General features: G+C 46.5%; 1 protein-coding gene across 2 annotated transcripts in view; it reads left to right on the top strand.

Annotated features, from left to right (window-relative positions):
* Window positions 1-1,849: 1,849 nt before the first annotated feature.
* Window positions 1,850-18,719, top strand: part of CDIP1 (cell death inducing p53 target 1) — a 31,956-nt gene continuing 15,086 nt past the window's right edge. Inside the window, exon 1 of one of the 2 annotated variants that reach the window (XM_079785940.1) lies at window positions 1,850-1,968. The gene's annotated coding sequence lies outside the window, so the exon portion shown is untranslated. Of the gene's footprint in view, window positions 1,969-2,053; window positions 2,305-18,719 lie in introns of those variants that run through there. The other variant, XM_079785941.1, reaches the window with a different exon arrangement.

Here is an 18,719-nt window from a genome sequence, read left to right as displayed (position 1 = left end):
TATTTTATTCTTTTTATAAATATATATATTATTGATTTCAGAGAGGAAGGGAGAGGGAGAGAGAGAAATATCAATGATGAGAGAGAATCATCAATTGGCTGGTAGGGAAAGGGAGAGAGAGAGAAACATTAACAATGAGAAATAATCATCAATTGGCTGCCTCCTGCACACCCCATTATGGGGATTGAGCTGGCAACCTTGGCATGTGTCCTGACTGGGAATTGAACTGTAAACTCCTGGTTCATAGGTCGATACTCAACCACTGAGCCAGGCCGGGCAGCTCCAGCCCTAGGATGTGTTTTTATTTATTTTTTGAGAGAGAGGGTGAGAGAGAGAAACATGCATGGGTTGCCTCCCTTACATGTCAGACCAGGGATTGAACCCTCAACTAGGTATGTGCCCTTGACTGGGATTGAACCCTCAACCTTTTGGTGTAGGGGAGGACGCTCCACCCAATTGAGCCACCTGACCTGGACGGGAGCCATTTTATTATTACCGGTATTAATATTTTTAAATCCTCACCTGTTTTCCACTGATTTTTAGAGAGAGTGGAAGAGAGAGGGAAAGACAGAGAGAAATATCGATGTGAGAGAAACACATAGATTTGTTACATCCTGTACGCGCCTGGCCCAGGAGGAGCCTGCAACAAAGGTAGGTGCCCTTGACAGGATCAAACCCAGGACCCTTTGGTCTGCAGGCTGACGCTCTACCCACTGAGCCAAACCAGCTAGGGCAGGGCGGGAACCATTTTAAACTGCAAAATCACCAACCAAAATGCATAAGAATGAGAAAAACATTACACTAAACATAAACAAAAAGGACACTTGCTTTCAGTATTAGAGCTTGAACAGCAAGTTAAGAGTGCTACCTTATTAATCTTAGCTGGGAAAGTGCACACCAGGCAACAAAAAATCTTCCCCATTCTCTGCATATCTACAGAACGTATAGCGCCCAAACTGAAATGCAGGCGGGAGAAAGGAAAGAGAGTTCATGGGGTCCATCCCCTACATTCCAGTCACTCTCACTAGACACAAGCAGGTCAAACTCCCGGTCGCCAGGCTGCACGCCTTGTTTAAATAAGCCCTCACCACGGCTCAAAGGAACCTTCGTGCACTGCTGGTGGGAATGCAGACTGGTGCAGCCACTGTGGAGAACAGTATGGAGTTTCCTCAAAAAACTGAAAATGGAACTCCCATTTGACCCAGTAATCCCACTCCTGGGAATATATCCGAAGAAACTAGAAACACCAATCAGAAAGGATATATGCACCCCTATGTTCATAGCAGCACAATTCACCATAGCTAAGATTTGGAAACAGCCTAGGTGCCCGTCAGCAGATGACTGGATCAGAAAACTGTGGTACATCTACACAATGGAATACTATGCTGCCATAAAAAAGAAGGAATTCTCATCATTTGCAGCAACCTGGGAGGAATTGGAGAACATTATGTTAAGTGAAATAAGCCAGTCAATGAAAGAAAAATACCACATGATCTCACTCATTTATGGATAATAAAGAACATTATAAACTTGAACAAAAAGATAGATACAGAGACAGTAAAGCATCAAACAGACTGTCAAATTACAGGGGGAAGGTTAGGGAGAGGTGGGGGAGATAAGAGATCAATCAAAGGACTTGTATGCATGCATATAAGCATAACCAATGGATGCAAAACTCTGGGGGGTGAGGGCATATATGGGAGTGGGGTGGGGAGGGCAATGGTAAGATATGTACACATATAATACCTCAATAAAAAAAAAATTGAAATAAATAAATAAATAAATAAATAAGCCCTCACCACGGCTCGGCAGGTGTCGCCCCAGCCCCGCCCACGCGCTGACCTCATGGCCCCGCCCCTCCACGTGACGCCACCAGCCTCGGCCTTTCTCCAAAGCTCACCTGCCTTCTGACGAGCTGTGAGAGTGGCCGTTCCTGCTGTTGCGGCCGCCGCAAGTGCCAAGGAAACTGTAAGTCGCCTCAGCCACTAGAATCGGCTGCCCCCGGACCCCTCCGCGAACGGGGCTGGGCGCTCACGCCCCTTGGGGGGGAGGGGATGACCTCGGACGGCCGAGCCCCCTTGCCGCCGGCGCCCGCGGCGTTCGCGCGTTGTATGACGGACACTGTAGTCACCGTGGTGCGCAGATTGCACCTCGGCCGCACGGAGGGACTCTATCTCCCAGAGGCCTTTAGGCGGGCGAGGGGCTGTGGGCGCGTAATCCCTTCGGGGCTAAGGGTCTCGTCCTCTGAGCGCTGGACGCGGCCTGTCTCGGCGTGGCTCGGCCTGGGGCGCTCGGCCTCTCGAGGTAAAGGGACCCCCGGGGTCGGCGCAGCGGGTCCGTCGCCCGCTTCCAGGACGCTGATGCGACCCAGAGCGGTTCTCGGGGTTTTGACGTCGTACCAGCGCAGGGGTGGTGGCCACCCGCGGGGCTGCAGTGACAGCTTAACCAGGCCAGGGCGGGCGGGCGGTCGCAGGGGCTCTCTGGGGCTGCTGGCCCGCTCCTCAGCGTCCGGCTTATCATAGCTCCCACATCCTATGTCTGTCCGGTTTTCCGCGGTGGCTGTTTGCTCAGGGAAAGGGGATTGTGAAGAGAGTCCGGGCGACGAGCAAGTCCCTGCAGGGCGCCTTGGTGACCTTGCTCTCCCTCCCTTGCGCCTTGGCTCACCGACATCATTGAATCCCTGCACCCACTCTCGGCTGCACGCGCCTGGACCGGTTTGGGAGACAGTGACCTGGCATGGCTTTGGGCCCAGCTTCATGCCATCTAGGATTTTGGTACAGTTGAACTCACGGGGTCATGTGAGCTCGGGGTTGGGCACTTGTTTATGGGGGTGTGTGTGTGTTTCAGTTTTCCTCTAAGTGTTCCCAGGAGGCCTCTCAACAGGTGTCAGGTAAAGAGCAAGCAGCTGTTAGTCTCTCCAAGCGTGGGCCTAAGATCCTCTGCATCAGAATCACTGGGGCCCTTGTTGCAAGGGACAATTCCTGGGGCCCACTCCTAGAGGTTCAGATTCAGCAGTTACGGGATAAGCTCCCCAGGTAATCCTCAGGCACACCTGAGGCTGAGAACCTCTGTCCTAGAGTGAGGAGGATGGAGAGCCTGGGGCATCGTATTTATACCAATTTTGTATGTATTCTGGGGCCTGCTGCTGGGCAGGGCAGTGTGTTTTGGTCCATTGTTTCTTCCCTCAGGGCTGACCTAAGAGTTGGGTAAGGAGAGGTATGCCAGCTCTGCCTTGCTCTCTGCTCATTTAATTATGAAAATTTTCCAACATATAGAAAAGTTGAAGAAATTTTACAGTGAATACCCATAGAACACCATCTAGAACGTATAACATTTGACCATGTTTTTATCATAAATCTAACCATCCCAAAGTCCATCTTATTTCTTTATGCGTGTCAAAGTTGTAAACAGTCTAGTTTCCTCCCAAATAATCATGCTTATAATTAAGTACGGTCTTGGAATTAACATAAGCCCTGGGTATTTGAAAATCTGTCTTGTCTCCCATCCCTGAGGAGCTGGAGGTTTTTCCATGGATGGGCCTCTGGATCCAGGAAAGAGTTTTTCTGTTTTTGTTCTTTGTTTTAATGTCTTTACCCAAGTCCAGGGATCCTTTTAAAAAATATTTATTTATTTATTTATTTATTAAATATCTTTTTATTGATTTCAGAAAGGAAGGGAGAGGGAGAGAGAGATAGAAGAAACATCAATAATGAGAGAGAATCATTGATTGGCTGCCTACTGCATGCCCCCTACTGGGGATGGAGCCTGCAACCCGGGGCATATGCCCTTGACCAGAATCGAATTCAGGGACCCTTTATTCCCCAGGCCGACGCTCTATTCACGGAGCCAAACCAGCTAGGACCAGGAAAGAGTTTTACATGCCTCTTACAAAGATTTTAAAACAGCGATTTTAAATCGCCTGAAGAGTAGACACGTGGATTATGTGACAGAATAATACTTAAGGGACCAAAATTGTTTTGAAGGGGAGCTAATGGAATGTGCCCTGATGGCCCTAGCAGATCATGTTAGCAGTAATGGATTGATGTCATCAGCTTCCATCCTGTTTCTGCTCTTTACACTATAAGCTGGCCCAGTTAGAACCTGGTGTTTTCTAAAGCTCTGGGGAACAGGGCTGCGTAGTCCGGTTGATGAGCTTTGAGTCCCTTGGGCCCAGGTACTTTGTTCCATAGCCACAGACACCAACCCTAACCCTCTTTAATTGTCTGAGAGGGAGAGAAGAGACAGGTCCTGAGAAAATTCATCTCCACTTTCAGAAGCATATTTTTACTCAGAGGACACAGAGAAGTGTGGCTGTTATGGCATCTTATATTAATGTTTCTGTCCTTACGTGGAGAAATGAAGTCTTGTTGTTGAGAAGGCAGCAAGCACTGGGAACTCCTACAGAAAATGTTGGTCCTGCCCTAACTGGTTTGGCTCAGTGGATAGAGCATCCACTGAAGGGTCCCAGGTTTGATTCCAGTCAAGGGCATGTACCTTGGTTGCGGGCACATCCCCAGTAGGGAGTGTGCAGGAGGCAGCTGATCGATGTTTCTCTCTCATCTCATCAATGTTTCTATCTCTCTATCCCTCTCCCTTCCTCTCTGTAAACATCAATAAAATATTTTTTAAAAAAGGAAAGAAAAGAAAATGTTGGTCCTTAGTGGGAGGAGAAAGGAGAGCCAGGCCAGCGGTGGTGGTATGAGGTTTATTGTGCCCCCATGAGGGGACTTGGAAATGAAATTCACAGAATGGGAGTGTGCTGGTTTCTAGGACCCCACAAAGGGCTTCTGTTTCCTCATCTCTACACAATCAGGACTCTCCCAGAGAATTCTGGGACAACAGCTCCCTGCATTGCAATTTAGTGCTGCAGAGGAGAGGGGGTGCTGGGCCGAACCCTGGGTCAGAACCCTTCTCCCTGAGAGGGCCACCCACCTAGGGATATAGAGGTAGGTCACTCCTGAGCCTGCAGACCCATCCCCTTCCCACTACTCTGTGAGTCAGCAGGCTCTGGTGATAATGGTGGGGTCCTAGGACCAGAAATGCCCAGATTTGGCAGACCACGCTGGAGGCCTTTCTGTTACTTCCAAGCTGTGTGACAGGCATTTGCCCTCCCAGAGTCTCACTTGCTACATCTATGATAGGTGCAAAGCAACACCCAGGCCAGATGAAGACCTGTATCCCCTATATGTGCTGAAAAGACTAGGGTCCCCTAATGTTAAGCCAAGTACAAAACCAGGCATTGCAGGGTAAGGAAGTCAGTGACATTCTGATTATTTCCATGAAAGCAGTTATGATGTGGTTTTGGTGGCATAATTTTTCCAGAAGACTTCTCAGCACCGTTTTGGTGTTCCTGATCTGTGGGTGCTATGAGCTCCTGCATGTCTATTGGGTGACCCAGCACCATCTGTTTTTTACCACAAGGAGGTGTCATGCGGGTCCAGTAAAAACTGTTAACATGCTAGATACGTAATGTGTTCAGTAAGTGTTGATTCGGTCTGAATTCCGATTTATTCCAGTGTCTGCGTTTTTCCTTCAAGGAGAACTGGAGGCCAGGGAAGGAAGAAGCATGGAGCGGTTTCCCTGGGTGGGGTCTGAGGAGATCCTAACCCCTTACTAATTCAGGAACAAGTGAAATATGGCTGTGCTACTTTTAATTAGCATTAAGAGCAGTAGCCTTACAATTTACAGGTTGGGGAAACAGCAGGGAATGAAATTTCATTTGCAGTGTGCGCCCTTGGTAAGCGTTCTCCTGGGTAGTCGGCACCGTGGCCACGGGAGGTAGCACTGACAGGAAGCGGCCACGGGAGGTAGCACTGACAGGAAGCAGCCAAGCTACTGACTGACTTGCCCAAGGCTGCTGAATAGTGGAGAGCAGGGCTCCAGACGCCGCTCCCCTGAAACAGCAGGGGCCGTGGGAAATGTGTGCTCTCCCAGCCCCATTGTGAAAACTGCTCCATGGAGTTGACTGTGACTCAAGAAAGGGTGTGTTCTTTTTTCTTGTCTGAATTTTTGGCCATAAACAAAAGCACTTTCATCAAGAAGCATGGACTGCATCTCCGCTGAGGCTCTGTTCTGGCCCAAAGACTATGGGGAGTGGGCATTTGGATTAGACATAATAGCATGGGAACCCTAGTTAATTTAAGTTAACCCCAATCCTCACAGATTTGCTTATTTAACAACAAGGTCCCATGTGCTGATACAAGTGGGAGAGTCCCAGTGTTCTCTGATGGGGAAGAGTGAGGGATGAAAGATTTCCTGGCAGGGAATTACAGGAAAGGGTCAGGTTTGCTGGATAGAGGGTGGGAGAGTGTTTGGAGGCTGAGAGAATGATCTGTGGAGGGGTCCGTTGATGGGGGCAGAGAGGGATTTAGTTTGGAGAAGAGCAAGCTACAGTCTAGGGAGGCTGGAGTGCAGTGTGGTAGAGAGAGGCCAAGTCCAGACTTTTCTTCTTTCACCTGACCAGTAGATGAGATAGTGGATCTGAGAGCTTTTTGAACCATGGGTTAATAATACTTGCTGACAGGTCAAGGATTAAGGTGCAGAGAAAAGTCTGGAAGGCCACTCAGCCATGCATCGTGGTGACGGGAGTAGTGATAACTGACACAGGGCTCAGAGATGGGGAAGAGAGCTCCTGCCCAGGAGTACAGGCTGTGTTCCTCGTGATGTGCTACCTGGGGCTGTGGAGGGACTGGCCCCAAATACTACCCCTGCCCTCTAGGAGGTGCCAATCTGGCTGGGGAGGCTGGGTCCCTGACCACAACTTCCTCTACACCCCCCTCCCACCGCCCCCCATTCTTAGTGACTCTGTTGGCCCAGGCATGGAGCCTCTGTCTGCCTTCCTACAGAGGCTAAGTAGGACCCACCGAGTCCCTGAGGCCTCCTCAGTGCCCCACACACAAACCACCCCGTCTCCCCTGGAGCACCTGCCGTCTCGGATTCTTATTGGGGTTTTGCTGAGTAACTTTAGTAAGTTATTTTCAAGTGTTAACTGGCTTTTCATCTGGATTTGTGGCAACCTGAGAGTGGGGACCACAGATGAGTGACCTCCATGGAATGTTAGCTGAATTAAGGAGTCAGGAATCTTAAGTCTTTTCAAGTAGGTAGTCAATTAAAAGAAAGAAAAAAAAACAAACTTGGGTAGCAAAGGCTCTGCTGAATAAAACTGGTTTATCTTAGAACTAGAATTCTGTGCTTCTGCAGATAGAAGGTCTCATGTGACCATGTGGCCATCACTCAGTTCAGGCTACAGTGTCTGTCCAATGTGGACAGGTCAGGTTACATGTATGTTCACCTGATTTGCCTGGGGAGCACGAAGGCCATGCTGTGACCCATTTCCCCCAAGTGTAGCCCCAATCAAACTGGCCAAAGGGAAACTGTGCCTACTGTTGGTGGGGCCCAAGCCCTGTAGGCTTCCCCACCTCCAGCAGCCACCTATTGGTATCAGGACTCTTAGGGACTCGTGTTAGAACACTAGGCACAGTGCAGGATGCGGAGAGCCCTGGGACAACCTGATTTCTCAGGCCCTCATCTCACTAGGAGTAAAGGTGGATGTCCTTCAGTAGCTGAGGACCTGGCACATCTCCCCGAGCGGCCCGCTAAGCCTCTCTCCCTCAGCTCCTCACATTCTCCTGGCATCCACTCTACCCAGCCCCCGGGGCTGAACTTAGCCTCCCTTTCCACAGCTTCACACAAGGCTTGCTCCTCACCTCTGTCCCATCTGCCTGAATGTTCCCTGCTCAGAGAAACCCTCCCTCCTTAAAACAGCAGGCCACAGCACTCCTTTCCCTGCTCTTTGTTCCTCCACAGCGAGCATCCATACCTGATGTACTGTATACTTGACCTATGGCTGTGCTTTACAGCCCCCTCCCCCGTGGAAGGTCCATTAAGACAGATGGTGTAGTCCCGAGGTGTAGGGACCATGGTCTATCTGTTCTTCATTGCTCCAAGTGTGGGAAATACAGTTTTGAATACAGAGTTTAATTCCCAACTGAATATTCAGTAGTTAAGTTCTAAAGTCAGTTGGTCCTATCTCATAAAGTCCTTGAGTGGCCTGTGAGCTCAGAGGCACTGAAATTTCCCCTGAGGAGACAGCGTGTGCACTCCTTGGTTCCGTTCCCCTTCTGAGCCCTGTCCTCTCTGAGATAAAATCAGGACTGGTCAGATCATTTCAGTGTTTTTTTCTCTTTTTGTTCTGGGTGCATGAAATCCATGTAAACTCACACAATGGAATAACACTGTGCAAAGAACTTTGTTGGGAGTGTAAAATCCTGCTGAAGCATTTTTGAAAAACACTTTGGTGAATGTGTGAAAAAAAGAGACAAGGCAGAGACAGGTGTAGCTGAAGGGGCATTGGGCATGAGTCAGGGCATCTCTTGTAGCCACGGAGCAGCTGGAGGGCGCTTGCCTTGCCCACTGTTATTTCAGCTCTGTACCTGGTCCTGCCTTTGGAGGGTGCTTAGTTAAGTGTTGGAAGACTAAATGAATGGCAGCTGAGAATTGGACTTTGTGATTTCTAACGACGTTTTCAGCCTGAAAGGTGGTCTGATGTATGACTCATAGAGCAATATACACATGGCCAAATATAACGTGAGCTCCCATTTTTCCAAGGAGAAGATCCAAAATAGTTCTATCCCAACCGACAGGGGTAGACTCTTCAGGTCAGATGTCCCTTTAGTGATATGAATTTAGTTCAGCTTCCATATATTATTTCTTATAACATAATTTAAAATACTGTTTAGATTTGTTCCCACTCTTCCCTCTCACCTTTATACACTTCATGTCCTGTTACAGACACCAGCCCATGTGATTGGCAGTGCAGGCCGCTGAGCACCCCTGGCTACTGGAGCACATCCACTGGACTGTTCTACTTATCTTTGGTTTTTTTCATCGGTCCTGTCACACGACTTCTTACTGTGTTCCCTTTAAAAGGATGTTTATGGTAACATTCGACCATTGCAATTATGAGATCTCATGCCAGGAATAATTATCTGCTACATGTCTACTAGTTTTGGGGCTTTTTTCTTTTTACCGATTCCATCCAGGTGACCTCTAGAAGCTTGCCACACTGCCACTAAAGTTACTACAACTAATATTCTTCACCCAGCAGTACTTTATTTAAAAGAATTGAGATTAGCCCTAGCTTATTTGGCTCAGTGGATAGAGCATCAGCAGCACACTGAAGGGTCCTGGGTTCGATTCCAGTCAAGGGTACATACCTCGGTTGCAGGCTCGATCCCTGATCCCCGGCACTGGTTGGGATGCATGCAGGAGGCAACCAATCAATGTGTCTCTCTCACATTGATGTTTCTCTCACTCTCCCCCTCCCTTCCACTCTCTCTAAAAAAAAAAAAAATCAATAGAAAAATATCCTCAGGTGAGAATTAACAAAAATAGTAATAATAAAGAATGTGACTATTTTTTAAAAAAAGAATTGAGGTTGCCCTGTAAAATTAGGAATTGAAATGATGCAGAGACAGAGCCCTCAATGAACTGAGAGGAATGAGGAGGCTGTAGAATATATTCAGATATATATAGGAGCTCTGAGCATGTGAAGGCGGAAAGACAAAGCTATTCTCTTGGGAGTGTAGAGGTTTTCTCTCCCCTGTGGACGGGGGGACTTGGGCAAGGCCTGGCTGCAGGCTGAGCTCCTCCCCTGGGCCAGCTAGGCCAACAGGCATTTGTGTCTGAAATAAGACTCTTCCAACTGGGTGGCAGGGTCTGTGTAGTAGCCACGTGGCTTGGCTGCACTAAAAGGCCTTGCACTTTTTCCTGGGTCAGAATGGTATGTCATGATCTCAGATAACTGATGAAAATAGAGTTAATCCAAAGACTGTTCGTTTTGTGTCAGCTTCCTGAAGGCAAAGGTAAGGATTTTTTCTTTTCGGGGCTCTGTTTTGATTGCCTAAGTAATGCTCTTTAGACTCATTGCAATTCTAAAATTAGTCCGTCTTTTAGTTACCAAGTTCTGCCTGTCCAACAGGTGCAGATGACTTGTTTATTCACTGGTGGGTGCAGCTGTATCTGTTTTTCCACCCTTTACTCCTCATCCTCTCCTGTCTGTATGTACTTCCTTCTGTGCCAACAGTAGAACACAGAACCAAGCTCCTGAGACCCATCCTGCCAGAGAGGCAGCCCTGAAGGCGGGAGGAGGTGGCTGAATGACAAGTTGAAGGCCTGAATTATACTCCTAGCACTGGCTCCAGCTAGTGGCCTTGGGCAAGCCCTGTAACCTCATCAGTCTCAGGTTTATTGTGTCTCTTGGGTTTTTCTTTTCTGCTCTTGTCTGCCAGGTGACCTGTTGGCTCTCCAGGTAGGGTCTCTGAGGCTAGAACTACCTTGGATGGCCTTTATGGTCCAACAACAGGTCTAGACCCTCAGTTTTACTGGAACACTGGGAAGTGACCTGGTACAGAGAACAAACCATGCTACCAAACTCATATGGAAGCAATGGGAAGACCACACACCATCTTAAGAGAGGAAAATGAGCAAACAGCCAGTGCTCCTTGGAGCATTTCTTTTCCTGTGGGAAAGTCACCCTTCTGGACTGAGGAGGAATACACATAAACTTAGCACAATTATAGTGACCATTTTGAGGAAGGAACGTCAAAGGAGTTGACCATACTAGAAAAATTGGAACTACACATAAAAAGTTTCTGTATGTGTGTTTATATATAAAGAAATCACCTAAAATCCCACTCTGCAGAGAAAAGCAATTTGGTGTGTAATATACAGTTAAGCCTTGAACAATGCAGAGGTTAGGGGTGTCAACCCCTCACCCCCCATATACAGTCATAAATCTACGTATAACTCTTGACTCCCCCAAAACTTAACTACTAATAGCCTACTATTGAAACAGAAGCTTTACCCATAACATGAACAGTCAGCATATCTTGTGTGTGTTATTTTTCTTTTAAAAGAATAGTTTATTGACTTTTAGAGAGAGAGGGAGAGAAACATTAATGTGAGAGCGCAACATCGATCAGCTGCCTCCTGCATGTCCCCTACCAGAGACTGAGTCCACAACCTGGGCAGGTGCCCTGACTGGGAATCAAATCCGTAACCCTTTGGTACACAAGACGATGCCATACTGAGCCATACCGGCCAGGGCATATACTGTATATATACTGTATTCTTCTAATAAAGTAATCTAGACAAAAACTGTTAAGAAAATCATAAGAAAAAAAACAAATAATTTTACAGTATTTATTGGGGGGGGATCTGTTTAAGTGGACCCTCACAGTTCAAACTCATTGTTCAAGGGTCAACCTTATATGTAAAAACACACTTTTAAAGTAGAATCACAATACACATACTACTTTTATATGCCTTCTGTTACAGGCACCTCTCACCGGCACCTCTAACAGGCAGCCCCCTGAGTTGAAGGAAGAGGGCTGTCTGCACCCTCTGTGCTTGTCTTTTCATATGAATGAATTTATTTTTTTAAATATTTTTATTTATTTCAGAGAGGAAGGGAGAGGGAGAGAGAGATAGAAATATCAATGATGAGAGAGAATCATTGATCGGCTGCCTCCTGCATGTCCCTCACTGGGGATCGAGCCTGCAACCCAGGCACATGCCCTTGACCGGAATCAAACCTGGGACCCTTCAGTCTGCAGGCTGACACTCTATCCATTGAGCCATACTGGCCAGGGCCATATGAATGAATTTAAATGAGAGACCCTGATTGTGTTGTGATAAAGCCAATTTATTAACATAATTAAAGCAATCAAATTTATTAAAGAAACAAGGCAAGCAAACCTAGCATCTGGCCCAGTGGTCGGCAAACTGCGGCTCTGTTGACTAATGAGTTTGCCGACCACTGCGTAAGGCATTACCCTTACCCAGAAGTTTTGACTTCAGGTTAAAGACAGTACATTATTAAAATGTTTTTTAAATTAAAAAAAAATGTTTTTTAAGTGTTTTTCTCTAAGGCAGTGGTCGGCAAACTCATTAGTCGGCAAACTCATTAGTCAAACTCCCAAGCCGCAATTTGCTGACCACTGATTTGGCCTAACACGCGCAGATGGGCTCTCAGCTAATCCCGGGAGCGAGTTGAGTGAGGGTCCGAGGCGTTATACACCCTCCTGTCTATAGGTTTCAAAATTCCTTTGTTGAATATCTTGGTACAGGTTAATTCTCAAGGTCCCTTTTTACTTTGTTGTGGCCTTCCCACAATTCATAAGAAGCACCTGGCAATTTAATCTTGCCAAGCCTCAAAACTGCTAGCTTTTCTGCTTAGAGAATAAAACTGCCTTCTTTTTCTTTTTTTTTAATTTCCCCATTCCCCCTCCTTTCTTGCATTCTCGTTAGGGAGGCTTTTAACCATTTGCGCTCAATGCAGGGGTTAAGGGTGTCCTTGGTTTGGGGAAGATAATGACTTGTTATTTACAAGTTGGCTGCAAATTGCCCACATTGTTTGGCTTTGTTTTAACTTTCCTATCTCAGTTTCCTTATTCCTCTTGCCCTGGAGTTTTCCTGGCTTTTCACTGTCCTGTAACTTAGTGCTATATCAAAACCAGCTTTCAATCAGTAAAAATAGATCTATATTATTTTTTGCAGGGGTGAATATAGTTATATTGTATGAGTAAACCAGATGGTTAACCTGTCCCTTTGGTTGAACATCAAAACAATGATACTTAAAAACATTTTTAAAAAATATGTTTTTATTTATTTCAGAGGGAGAGGGAGAGAGAAACATCAATGATGAGAGAATCACTGGAGATCACAGCCCAGGCATGTGATCTGACTGGGAATCAAACCCTGACCTCCTGCCTCATGGGTCAGTGCTCAGTCACTGAGCCACACATGTGAATCTTTGCTCACAGGTTCATTTATCTCTAGGACAAATGCCTGGAAATGGAAGGGAGTGAAAAAGAATGTACAGGTAGCAAAACTGTCCTCTAGACCAGTCGTACTAACCTGCACTGCTGAGGCCCATGTGCTGTTGGAGCTCTCTATGGGAGTCAGAGTGGTTTGCCAAGGCTTTGACAGGAATTTAGCATGATGTGAATTGTATAATTAGTATTGTCATCATCATCTTAGTTCCTAGAAATCTTACTGCTTTTTAGTTTAGAACAGTGATGGCGAACCTATGACACGCGTGTCAGCACTAAATATTTAGTTTTTGGTTTATTAAATACAATTATATATAACAATTATACATTTATGTTATTTAAACTATAAATATCGCGAAATAATGTTTTTTCCTCAGAGTGACACACTAGCCGAGTTATGTTCAGTTTTTTGGCGAAGTTTGACACACCAAGCTCAAAAGGTTGCCCATCACTGGTTTAGAACCATTCTTTGAAACCTACATGCCTTTTGATTTTGCTTCTGATTAAGAGCAACCTATATAATCTCTCGTGGTTCTTTTTCTCTTGGGCACTAACTTTCTCATGCTCTACATGTGTCTCCACAAATACAAGTAATGCAAACAATGATTTGTATCTGTTGAACACTGTGACAGGCTCTGAGCTACGTGCTCTTCATACACGACCTTTTTTGTGCCTCAGCACAATTCTGTGGGTCAGGGGCTGCTGCTGCCATTTCACAGGTAAGAAAACAGATTCTAGAAGGTTAGAGAGCCTGTTGGCTGGTGTGAGACTTAGTTCTGTGGGGAGGATTCTGCCCTTCTAGCTTAGCCTGTGACATCAGGGCATGAGCCTTCCTGTGGACATTTGGGGCTTAGGCTGATACATCAGCTCTGAGTTGTGATACTGATCAGAGAGGAATGTGCAGGGCTGGGTGGGAGGAGACAGATGGGAAAATAAGATCTGCTTTCTGGTCCTTTCTGTGTCTTGTTTTGAAATATTTAAAATTCCCAAGGCATCAGATACACCTATGTTCAAGTGTAAAAATAAATGGTTCACAGCCACATGTGATGTTGTCTGAGAGGGATTGGCGCTCTCATCCTGCTTCCATCAGGAAGGGTGATGGAAAATGGGCTGCGTTCAGGATTTCCTGATGCTGCCAGTGCTAGAACTTTGCAGCCCGAGGGCCTGCTGAGCTAGCTGGCGACCTCTGAGGGTGGAGGTGGTGTGAGCTAGAGAAAGCCAAGTCATTGTGTTAGAGGCACTTCTCACTGACACCAGGGAGGTGATACCGGACAGCCCCCTGACTCAGTGGGAGAGGGCTGACGCCAACCGCCATCCTTGTCTTCTCGTATAAACTTTGCGTGTGAAAAGCCAGTCTATTAAAGCAATTAAAGCATGCACCTTTATTGAAAAGGCAAAGCAAGCAACCTGTACATCTAGCTTATGAAGTGCAGATGGGCTCTCAGCTAATCTGAAGGGACTTGGGTGAGGGTCCGAGGCGTTATATACCCTCCTGTCTATACATTTAAAAATTCCTTTGCTGAATATCTTGGTACAGGTTAATTCTCAAGGTCTCTTTTTACTTTGTTGTGGCCTTCCAGAATTCATGAGAAACACCTGGCAACTTTATCTCGCCAAGCTTCAAGACTGCTGGCTTTTCTGCTTAGGGAGTAAAACTGCCTTTTTTTTCCTTTCCCCTTTCCCCCTCCTTCCTTCATCTCTTGTTAGGGAGGCTTTTAACCATTTGCTCTCAGGTGTCCTTGCTGAGGAAGATAAGGGTTTATTATTTACAAGCTGGTTACAAAGCCCACACCGTTGGGCCTTGTTTTAACTTTCCTGTCTCAGTTTCCCTATTCCTCCTGCCTTAGAATCCGGTAACAATTGGGAGTCTACAATGGGAGCTTTTCAGTTATGGACCATCAGTTTATATATACCACTCTGCTGGTTCCCTTCCCCTCCTTTGCCTGCTGGTTCCATTAACTCCACCTCCTCCTTCCAGCTTGCTTGGAGAGATGTTCCCTGACTCCTGCATTGGGCCTGATTTTCTGTACTTCCACAGTCCCCTAGACTTTTCTGTACACCATTGGTGACACTTTGTATTAGGTTTTTGGGTTTTGGTGTGATTATAACACCTGTCTCCCCAACTTGATTGTAATCTTCTGGAAGACAGGGACAACACTTCTCACTCTCCCTGCCTCCTCCCCAACCTACACCCTGCACAAAGTCAGTGCTACAAACTGTTACCACGAACGAACTGTTGGTTATGCCCAGAGGAAGCACCATCCCCCCTCCAAGGGCCTCTGTTAAATGGCCACCACACAAACTGTTCTTAAGCCCAGACTGGGGGATTTGAAGGAACAGGACGATATGTGGCATTGCCCAGAGAGTCAGCAGTCATTCCTGGCAAATAAGTGCCCCATTTGTTTTTGTTGTGTTATTTTGGCTGGTGATTCGGACTGTGAAAGAATTCACAACTACAAGAAGAGATGTAGAGAGGAAGTTTATTTTACTTACCCCAATGAGGAATGAGCCAGTGCATTGCAAATCAATACAAAGGCAAGAAATAAACAGCGGCCCGCTCTTTTAAAACCTTGCTGCTGTTGCTAGGTGACAAGGAAGAGAGGGGGCTTTGGGGGCTGAAATTGAGTAGACATCAAGGTGGTTGTAGTTTGTTAGTTCTTCAGGAGATAGTGGGGCAGGGGCAGATGTCCTAGGGAGGTGTCTTATCAGTATTTTTCCAGACCTGTAAAACATGCTTAGAGTAAAAGTTATGAGGAGTTCAAAAGAGGCTTGTTTGAAGAGAAAGGGGGGAAGGGAACTTTCTATTAATTATCCTTGAGTTGTAAAAAACAGCAGGGAGGAGGGGGATGCAAGAATGTAGCCTTGAGAGTAACTTGTCTTACAGTTTGAACAGCGGGGCTGTTTGAATCAGAGGAGCTAACATACTTGGGGTTTAATTACCAGGTGCTTCTCATAAATTGTGAAAGTCCACAGCAAAGAAAAACAGAAGACCTTTTTTCTATCTTAACACCATGTGAGGACATCTCACATTGCATGGTCTTTCATGGCTAATCACATCCATGTCTCAGTTCTCATGCAGCCTCCAAGGTGGGCAGGTGGAGTGTGGATAATGAAGTCATGTGTGGGCCAGGCCTCCTGGGAAGGGACAAGTTTGCATGTTTGGCAGAGGCAGAGTATGCTCCTCTTACCCCATCCTCTGGGTGGCCCTAGAGACCCAGGGGGCCTAGCAGAGTGTTTGGTTTCCCTCTTGGGCCTCTGCTCCTCTCAGAGCAGTGGGTGCCTCCTTTGTTCAGCAGATGGGAGCTGCCTTTCAGTTTTCCCAGCAAAGCCCAAAGCCCTGTTCCTGGCCAGATGCCTAGAACCTGCCTCCTGGGAACAGAGGAGCCCCTCTGAGGCCAGCTGGCATCCTGGTGTTATGGTTGCAGGGAGGGTGAGCCCTTCTGGAGAGAGGCAGGAGCAGGCCAGTCCAGCCCTGAGAAATGCAGCCCTGCAGCTCCTACCACCAGCATCTCAGGTGGGTGCCCAGGATCTGTGGGCAGAGTACTTTTCCCAGGGCATCACTGACCATGCGCTCCAGGCAGCCCCCTTGAAAGGAGTGATGCTAGTGTTTTAGGCCCTGTAGGAGGATTGCTAGTGTTTCTTCCTTTCCAATGCTTGTCTCAGGAGTCCCACAGAGCACGTGGCCTCCACTTGGCTGTGCTGCAGATGAACTCTGCTGGGCTAGCTGAGCAGGCTGGGTTTGATTACAAGTCCCCCAGGGTCCTGTGGGGAGCGCACACCAGGATCCCCACTTTGTGGGAACAGAAACTGCCCTGGCAGAGGCTCCAGTGCCTGTTTTGTTTTCCTTCCTGTTGGAGGTCATTCACTATGAATGATGATGATAGCAGGTGCTGTTTATTCAATGTTCTTGTGTGCTAGGCCCTGAGCTGCTCTGGGCATTTTGCATACACTGTTTATTGTAAACCTTTCTCCAATCCTGAGAAGTAAACATGAGTGCCCCATTTACAAATTAGGAAACTGAGGCTTAGTGATGTCACACAGCCAGAAAGTGGTGGAGCTGGGTCTGAACTAGTCTGCTGCTTCCTTTAAAGCCTTGCACATTGCAGCAAGCATCCCTGGGGTGGGGCCTTGCACAGCAGCAGGCTTAGGGACTCACCAGGACAGTCCACTCTCTGTCTCAGGGCTCTTGGTCCCTCTGCCTCGCATTCTGTGGGGGTTCCTCTAGCACAGCACAGGCCCTTTAAAGGTGAGGAGCAGTTTCCTGGAGTCTTCCTGCGACGTTTCTATTTTTATAAGCATTGAGATGTTATTCTGTTGCCCTTTTTTATTGTGTTGGCGTTACATTGGTGTGCAAAGTGGGGGAGTTAAACTCCAGCTAGGCTGAGTTCTACCCAAGGCAGTGGCACCAAACCCTGCCAGTCATTGCTGTAATTGTGTTCACCACACATGCACAAGCACACACATGCCAGTTTCATTTAAGAGAAAGCAGTAAAAATCTTTAGCTTTATTAAATCTTGATCCTCGAGTACACAACTTTTTGATATTCTATGTGATAAAGCGTGAGGCACACAGAAAGCACACACGTGAAATATGCTGCCTGCCTCTAGGGCAAGCACAGGTGCAGTTTGAGTTGTGAGCTGATGAACCAGCTGTTTCCTTGTGCTCCATATTTACTTAAGAGAACAACTGACACACATACTATGGTTATTCAGACTTAAGGATTTAGCAGACATTTTCTTGAAAATGAACGCAGTGAGCCTGCTACTTCAAGGAAAACGACTCACCTTTGTTTTGTAGATATTGCCAAATGACAGATTTGTTATTCTATTTGTTGCCAATGATACAATTTGACCTTTCAAATAAAAATTAGTTGGAATTTTGGAAAACTTGTATCTACCACTGTGACCTCGAGAGCTTCCTGCTAGGCTCTGCTGAGGAGATTGGTGGGGGATACTAACAATGTGAGTTTTTGAGGGGGATATTACATAATGAAATGTGTCAGCATTGCTAAATCTACATGATCAGGGCTCATACTTGTGAACCAATATTTTCCAATGGTCCATGCATGCTGTTACAAAATCATGCATGTATAAAATATCCATTACAATGGAAGGTAGGCCAATGATGTTTAATCATCATTGTTGAGGATTCAGGTTCCATATTACAACCTTTAAGAAACTTGTCAAATTTGAGTATAGTATCGAAGAATATCTACAGTTATCTGAAAGACTCTTCAAATGCCCCTCCCTTTTCTAACCACTTGTCTGTGAGAGGCTGGATTTTCCTCAAGTACTACAATCAAAATCCCATATCACAACAGATTGGCTAGAATAGCAGATAGAGCTCAGCTATCTTCTTTTAAGCCAGACATTTAAAGGTTTTGCAAAAATGTAAAACAAGGCCAATCTTCTCATTAAATTTGTTTCAGAAAGTAGTTATTTAAGTTATTTATATTGACATGTAATGAGTTTATTATTTTTAATGAATTAATAAGTACTTTAAAAATTACTCATTTTTTATTTCTAACATGGTAAATAAGTAAGTACTGATAAACATAACCCACAAAACAAATTCTTTTTGGAGTCATCAATAATTGAGTGTAACGGGGCTCCTGAGACCAAAAGTTTTCAAAAGCTCTGGTCGCCCATCCTCAGTCCTCCAGGAGAACCCACTCATGTGTAGATGGGTCTCAGTTTCAAACTGCCCCTCGCCACCCTCTCAGGATGGGCCTTCCTCACGAAGGGGGTGTTGGTGTGTTTCCATTTCAGGTCCTGTCTGGGGTGAAAGAGATGGGGCGGGGGGACTGGCAGGATTGGAACCCCATGGCAGTGTGCAGGACAGTTTACACTGTAGGATCAAGTCTGCAGCAGTGGCTGTAGCCAGTGA

This window comes from Cnephaeus nilssonii, assembly GCF_951640355.1.
Source record: "Cnephaeus nilssonii genome assembly, chromosome: 2".
In the NCBI taxonomy this organism is placed as follows: Eukaryota; Metazoa; Chordata; class Mammalia; order Chiroptera; family Vespertilionidae; genus Cnephaeus; species Cnephaeus nilssonii.
This window is presented reverse-complemented; position numbering and strand designations above follow the sequence as displayed.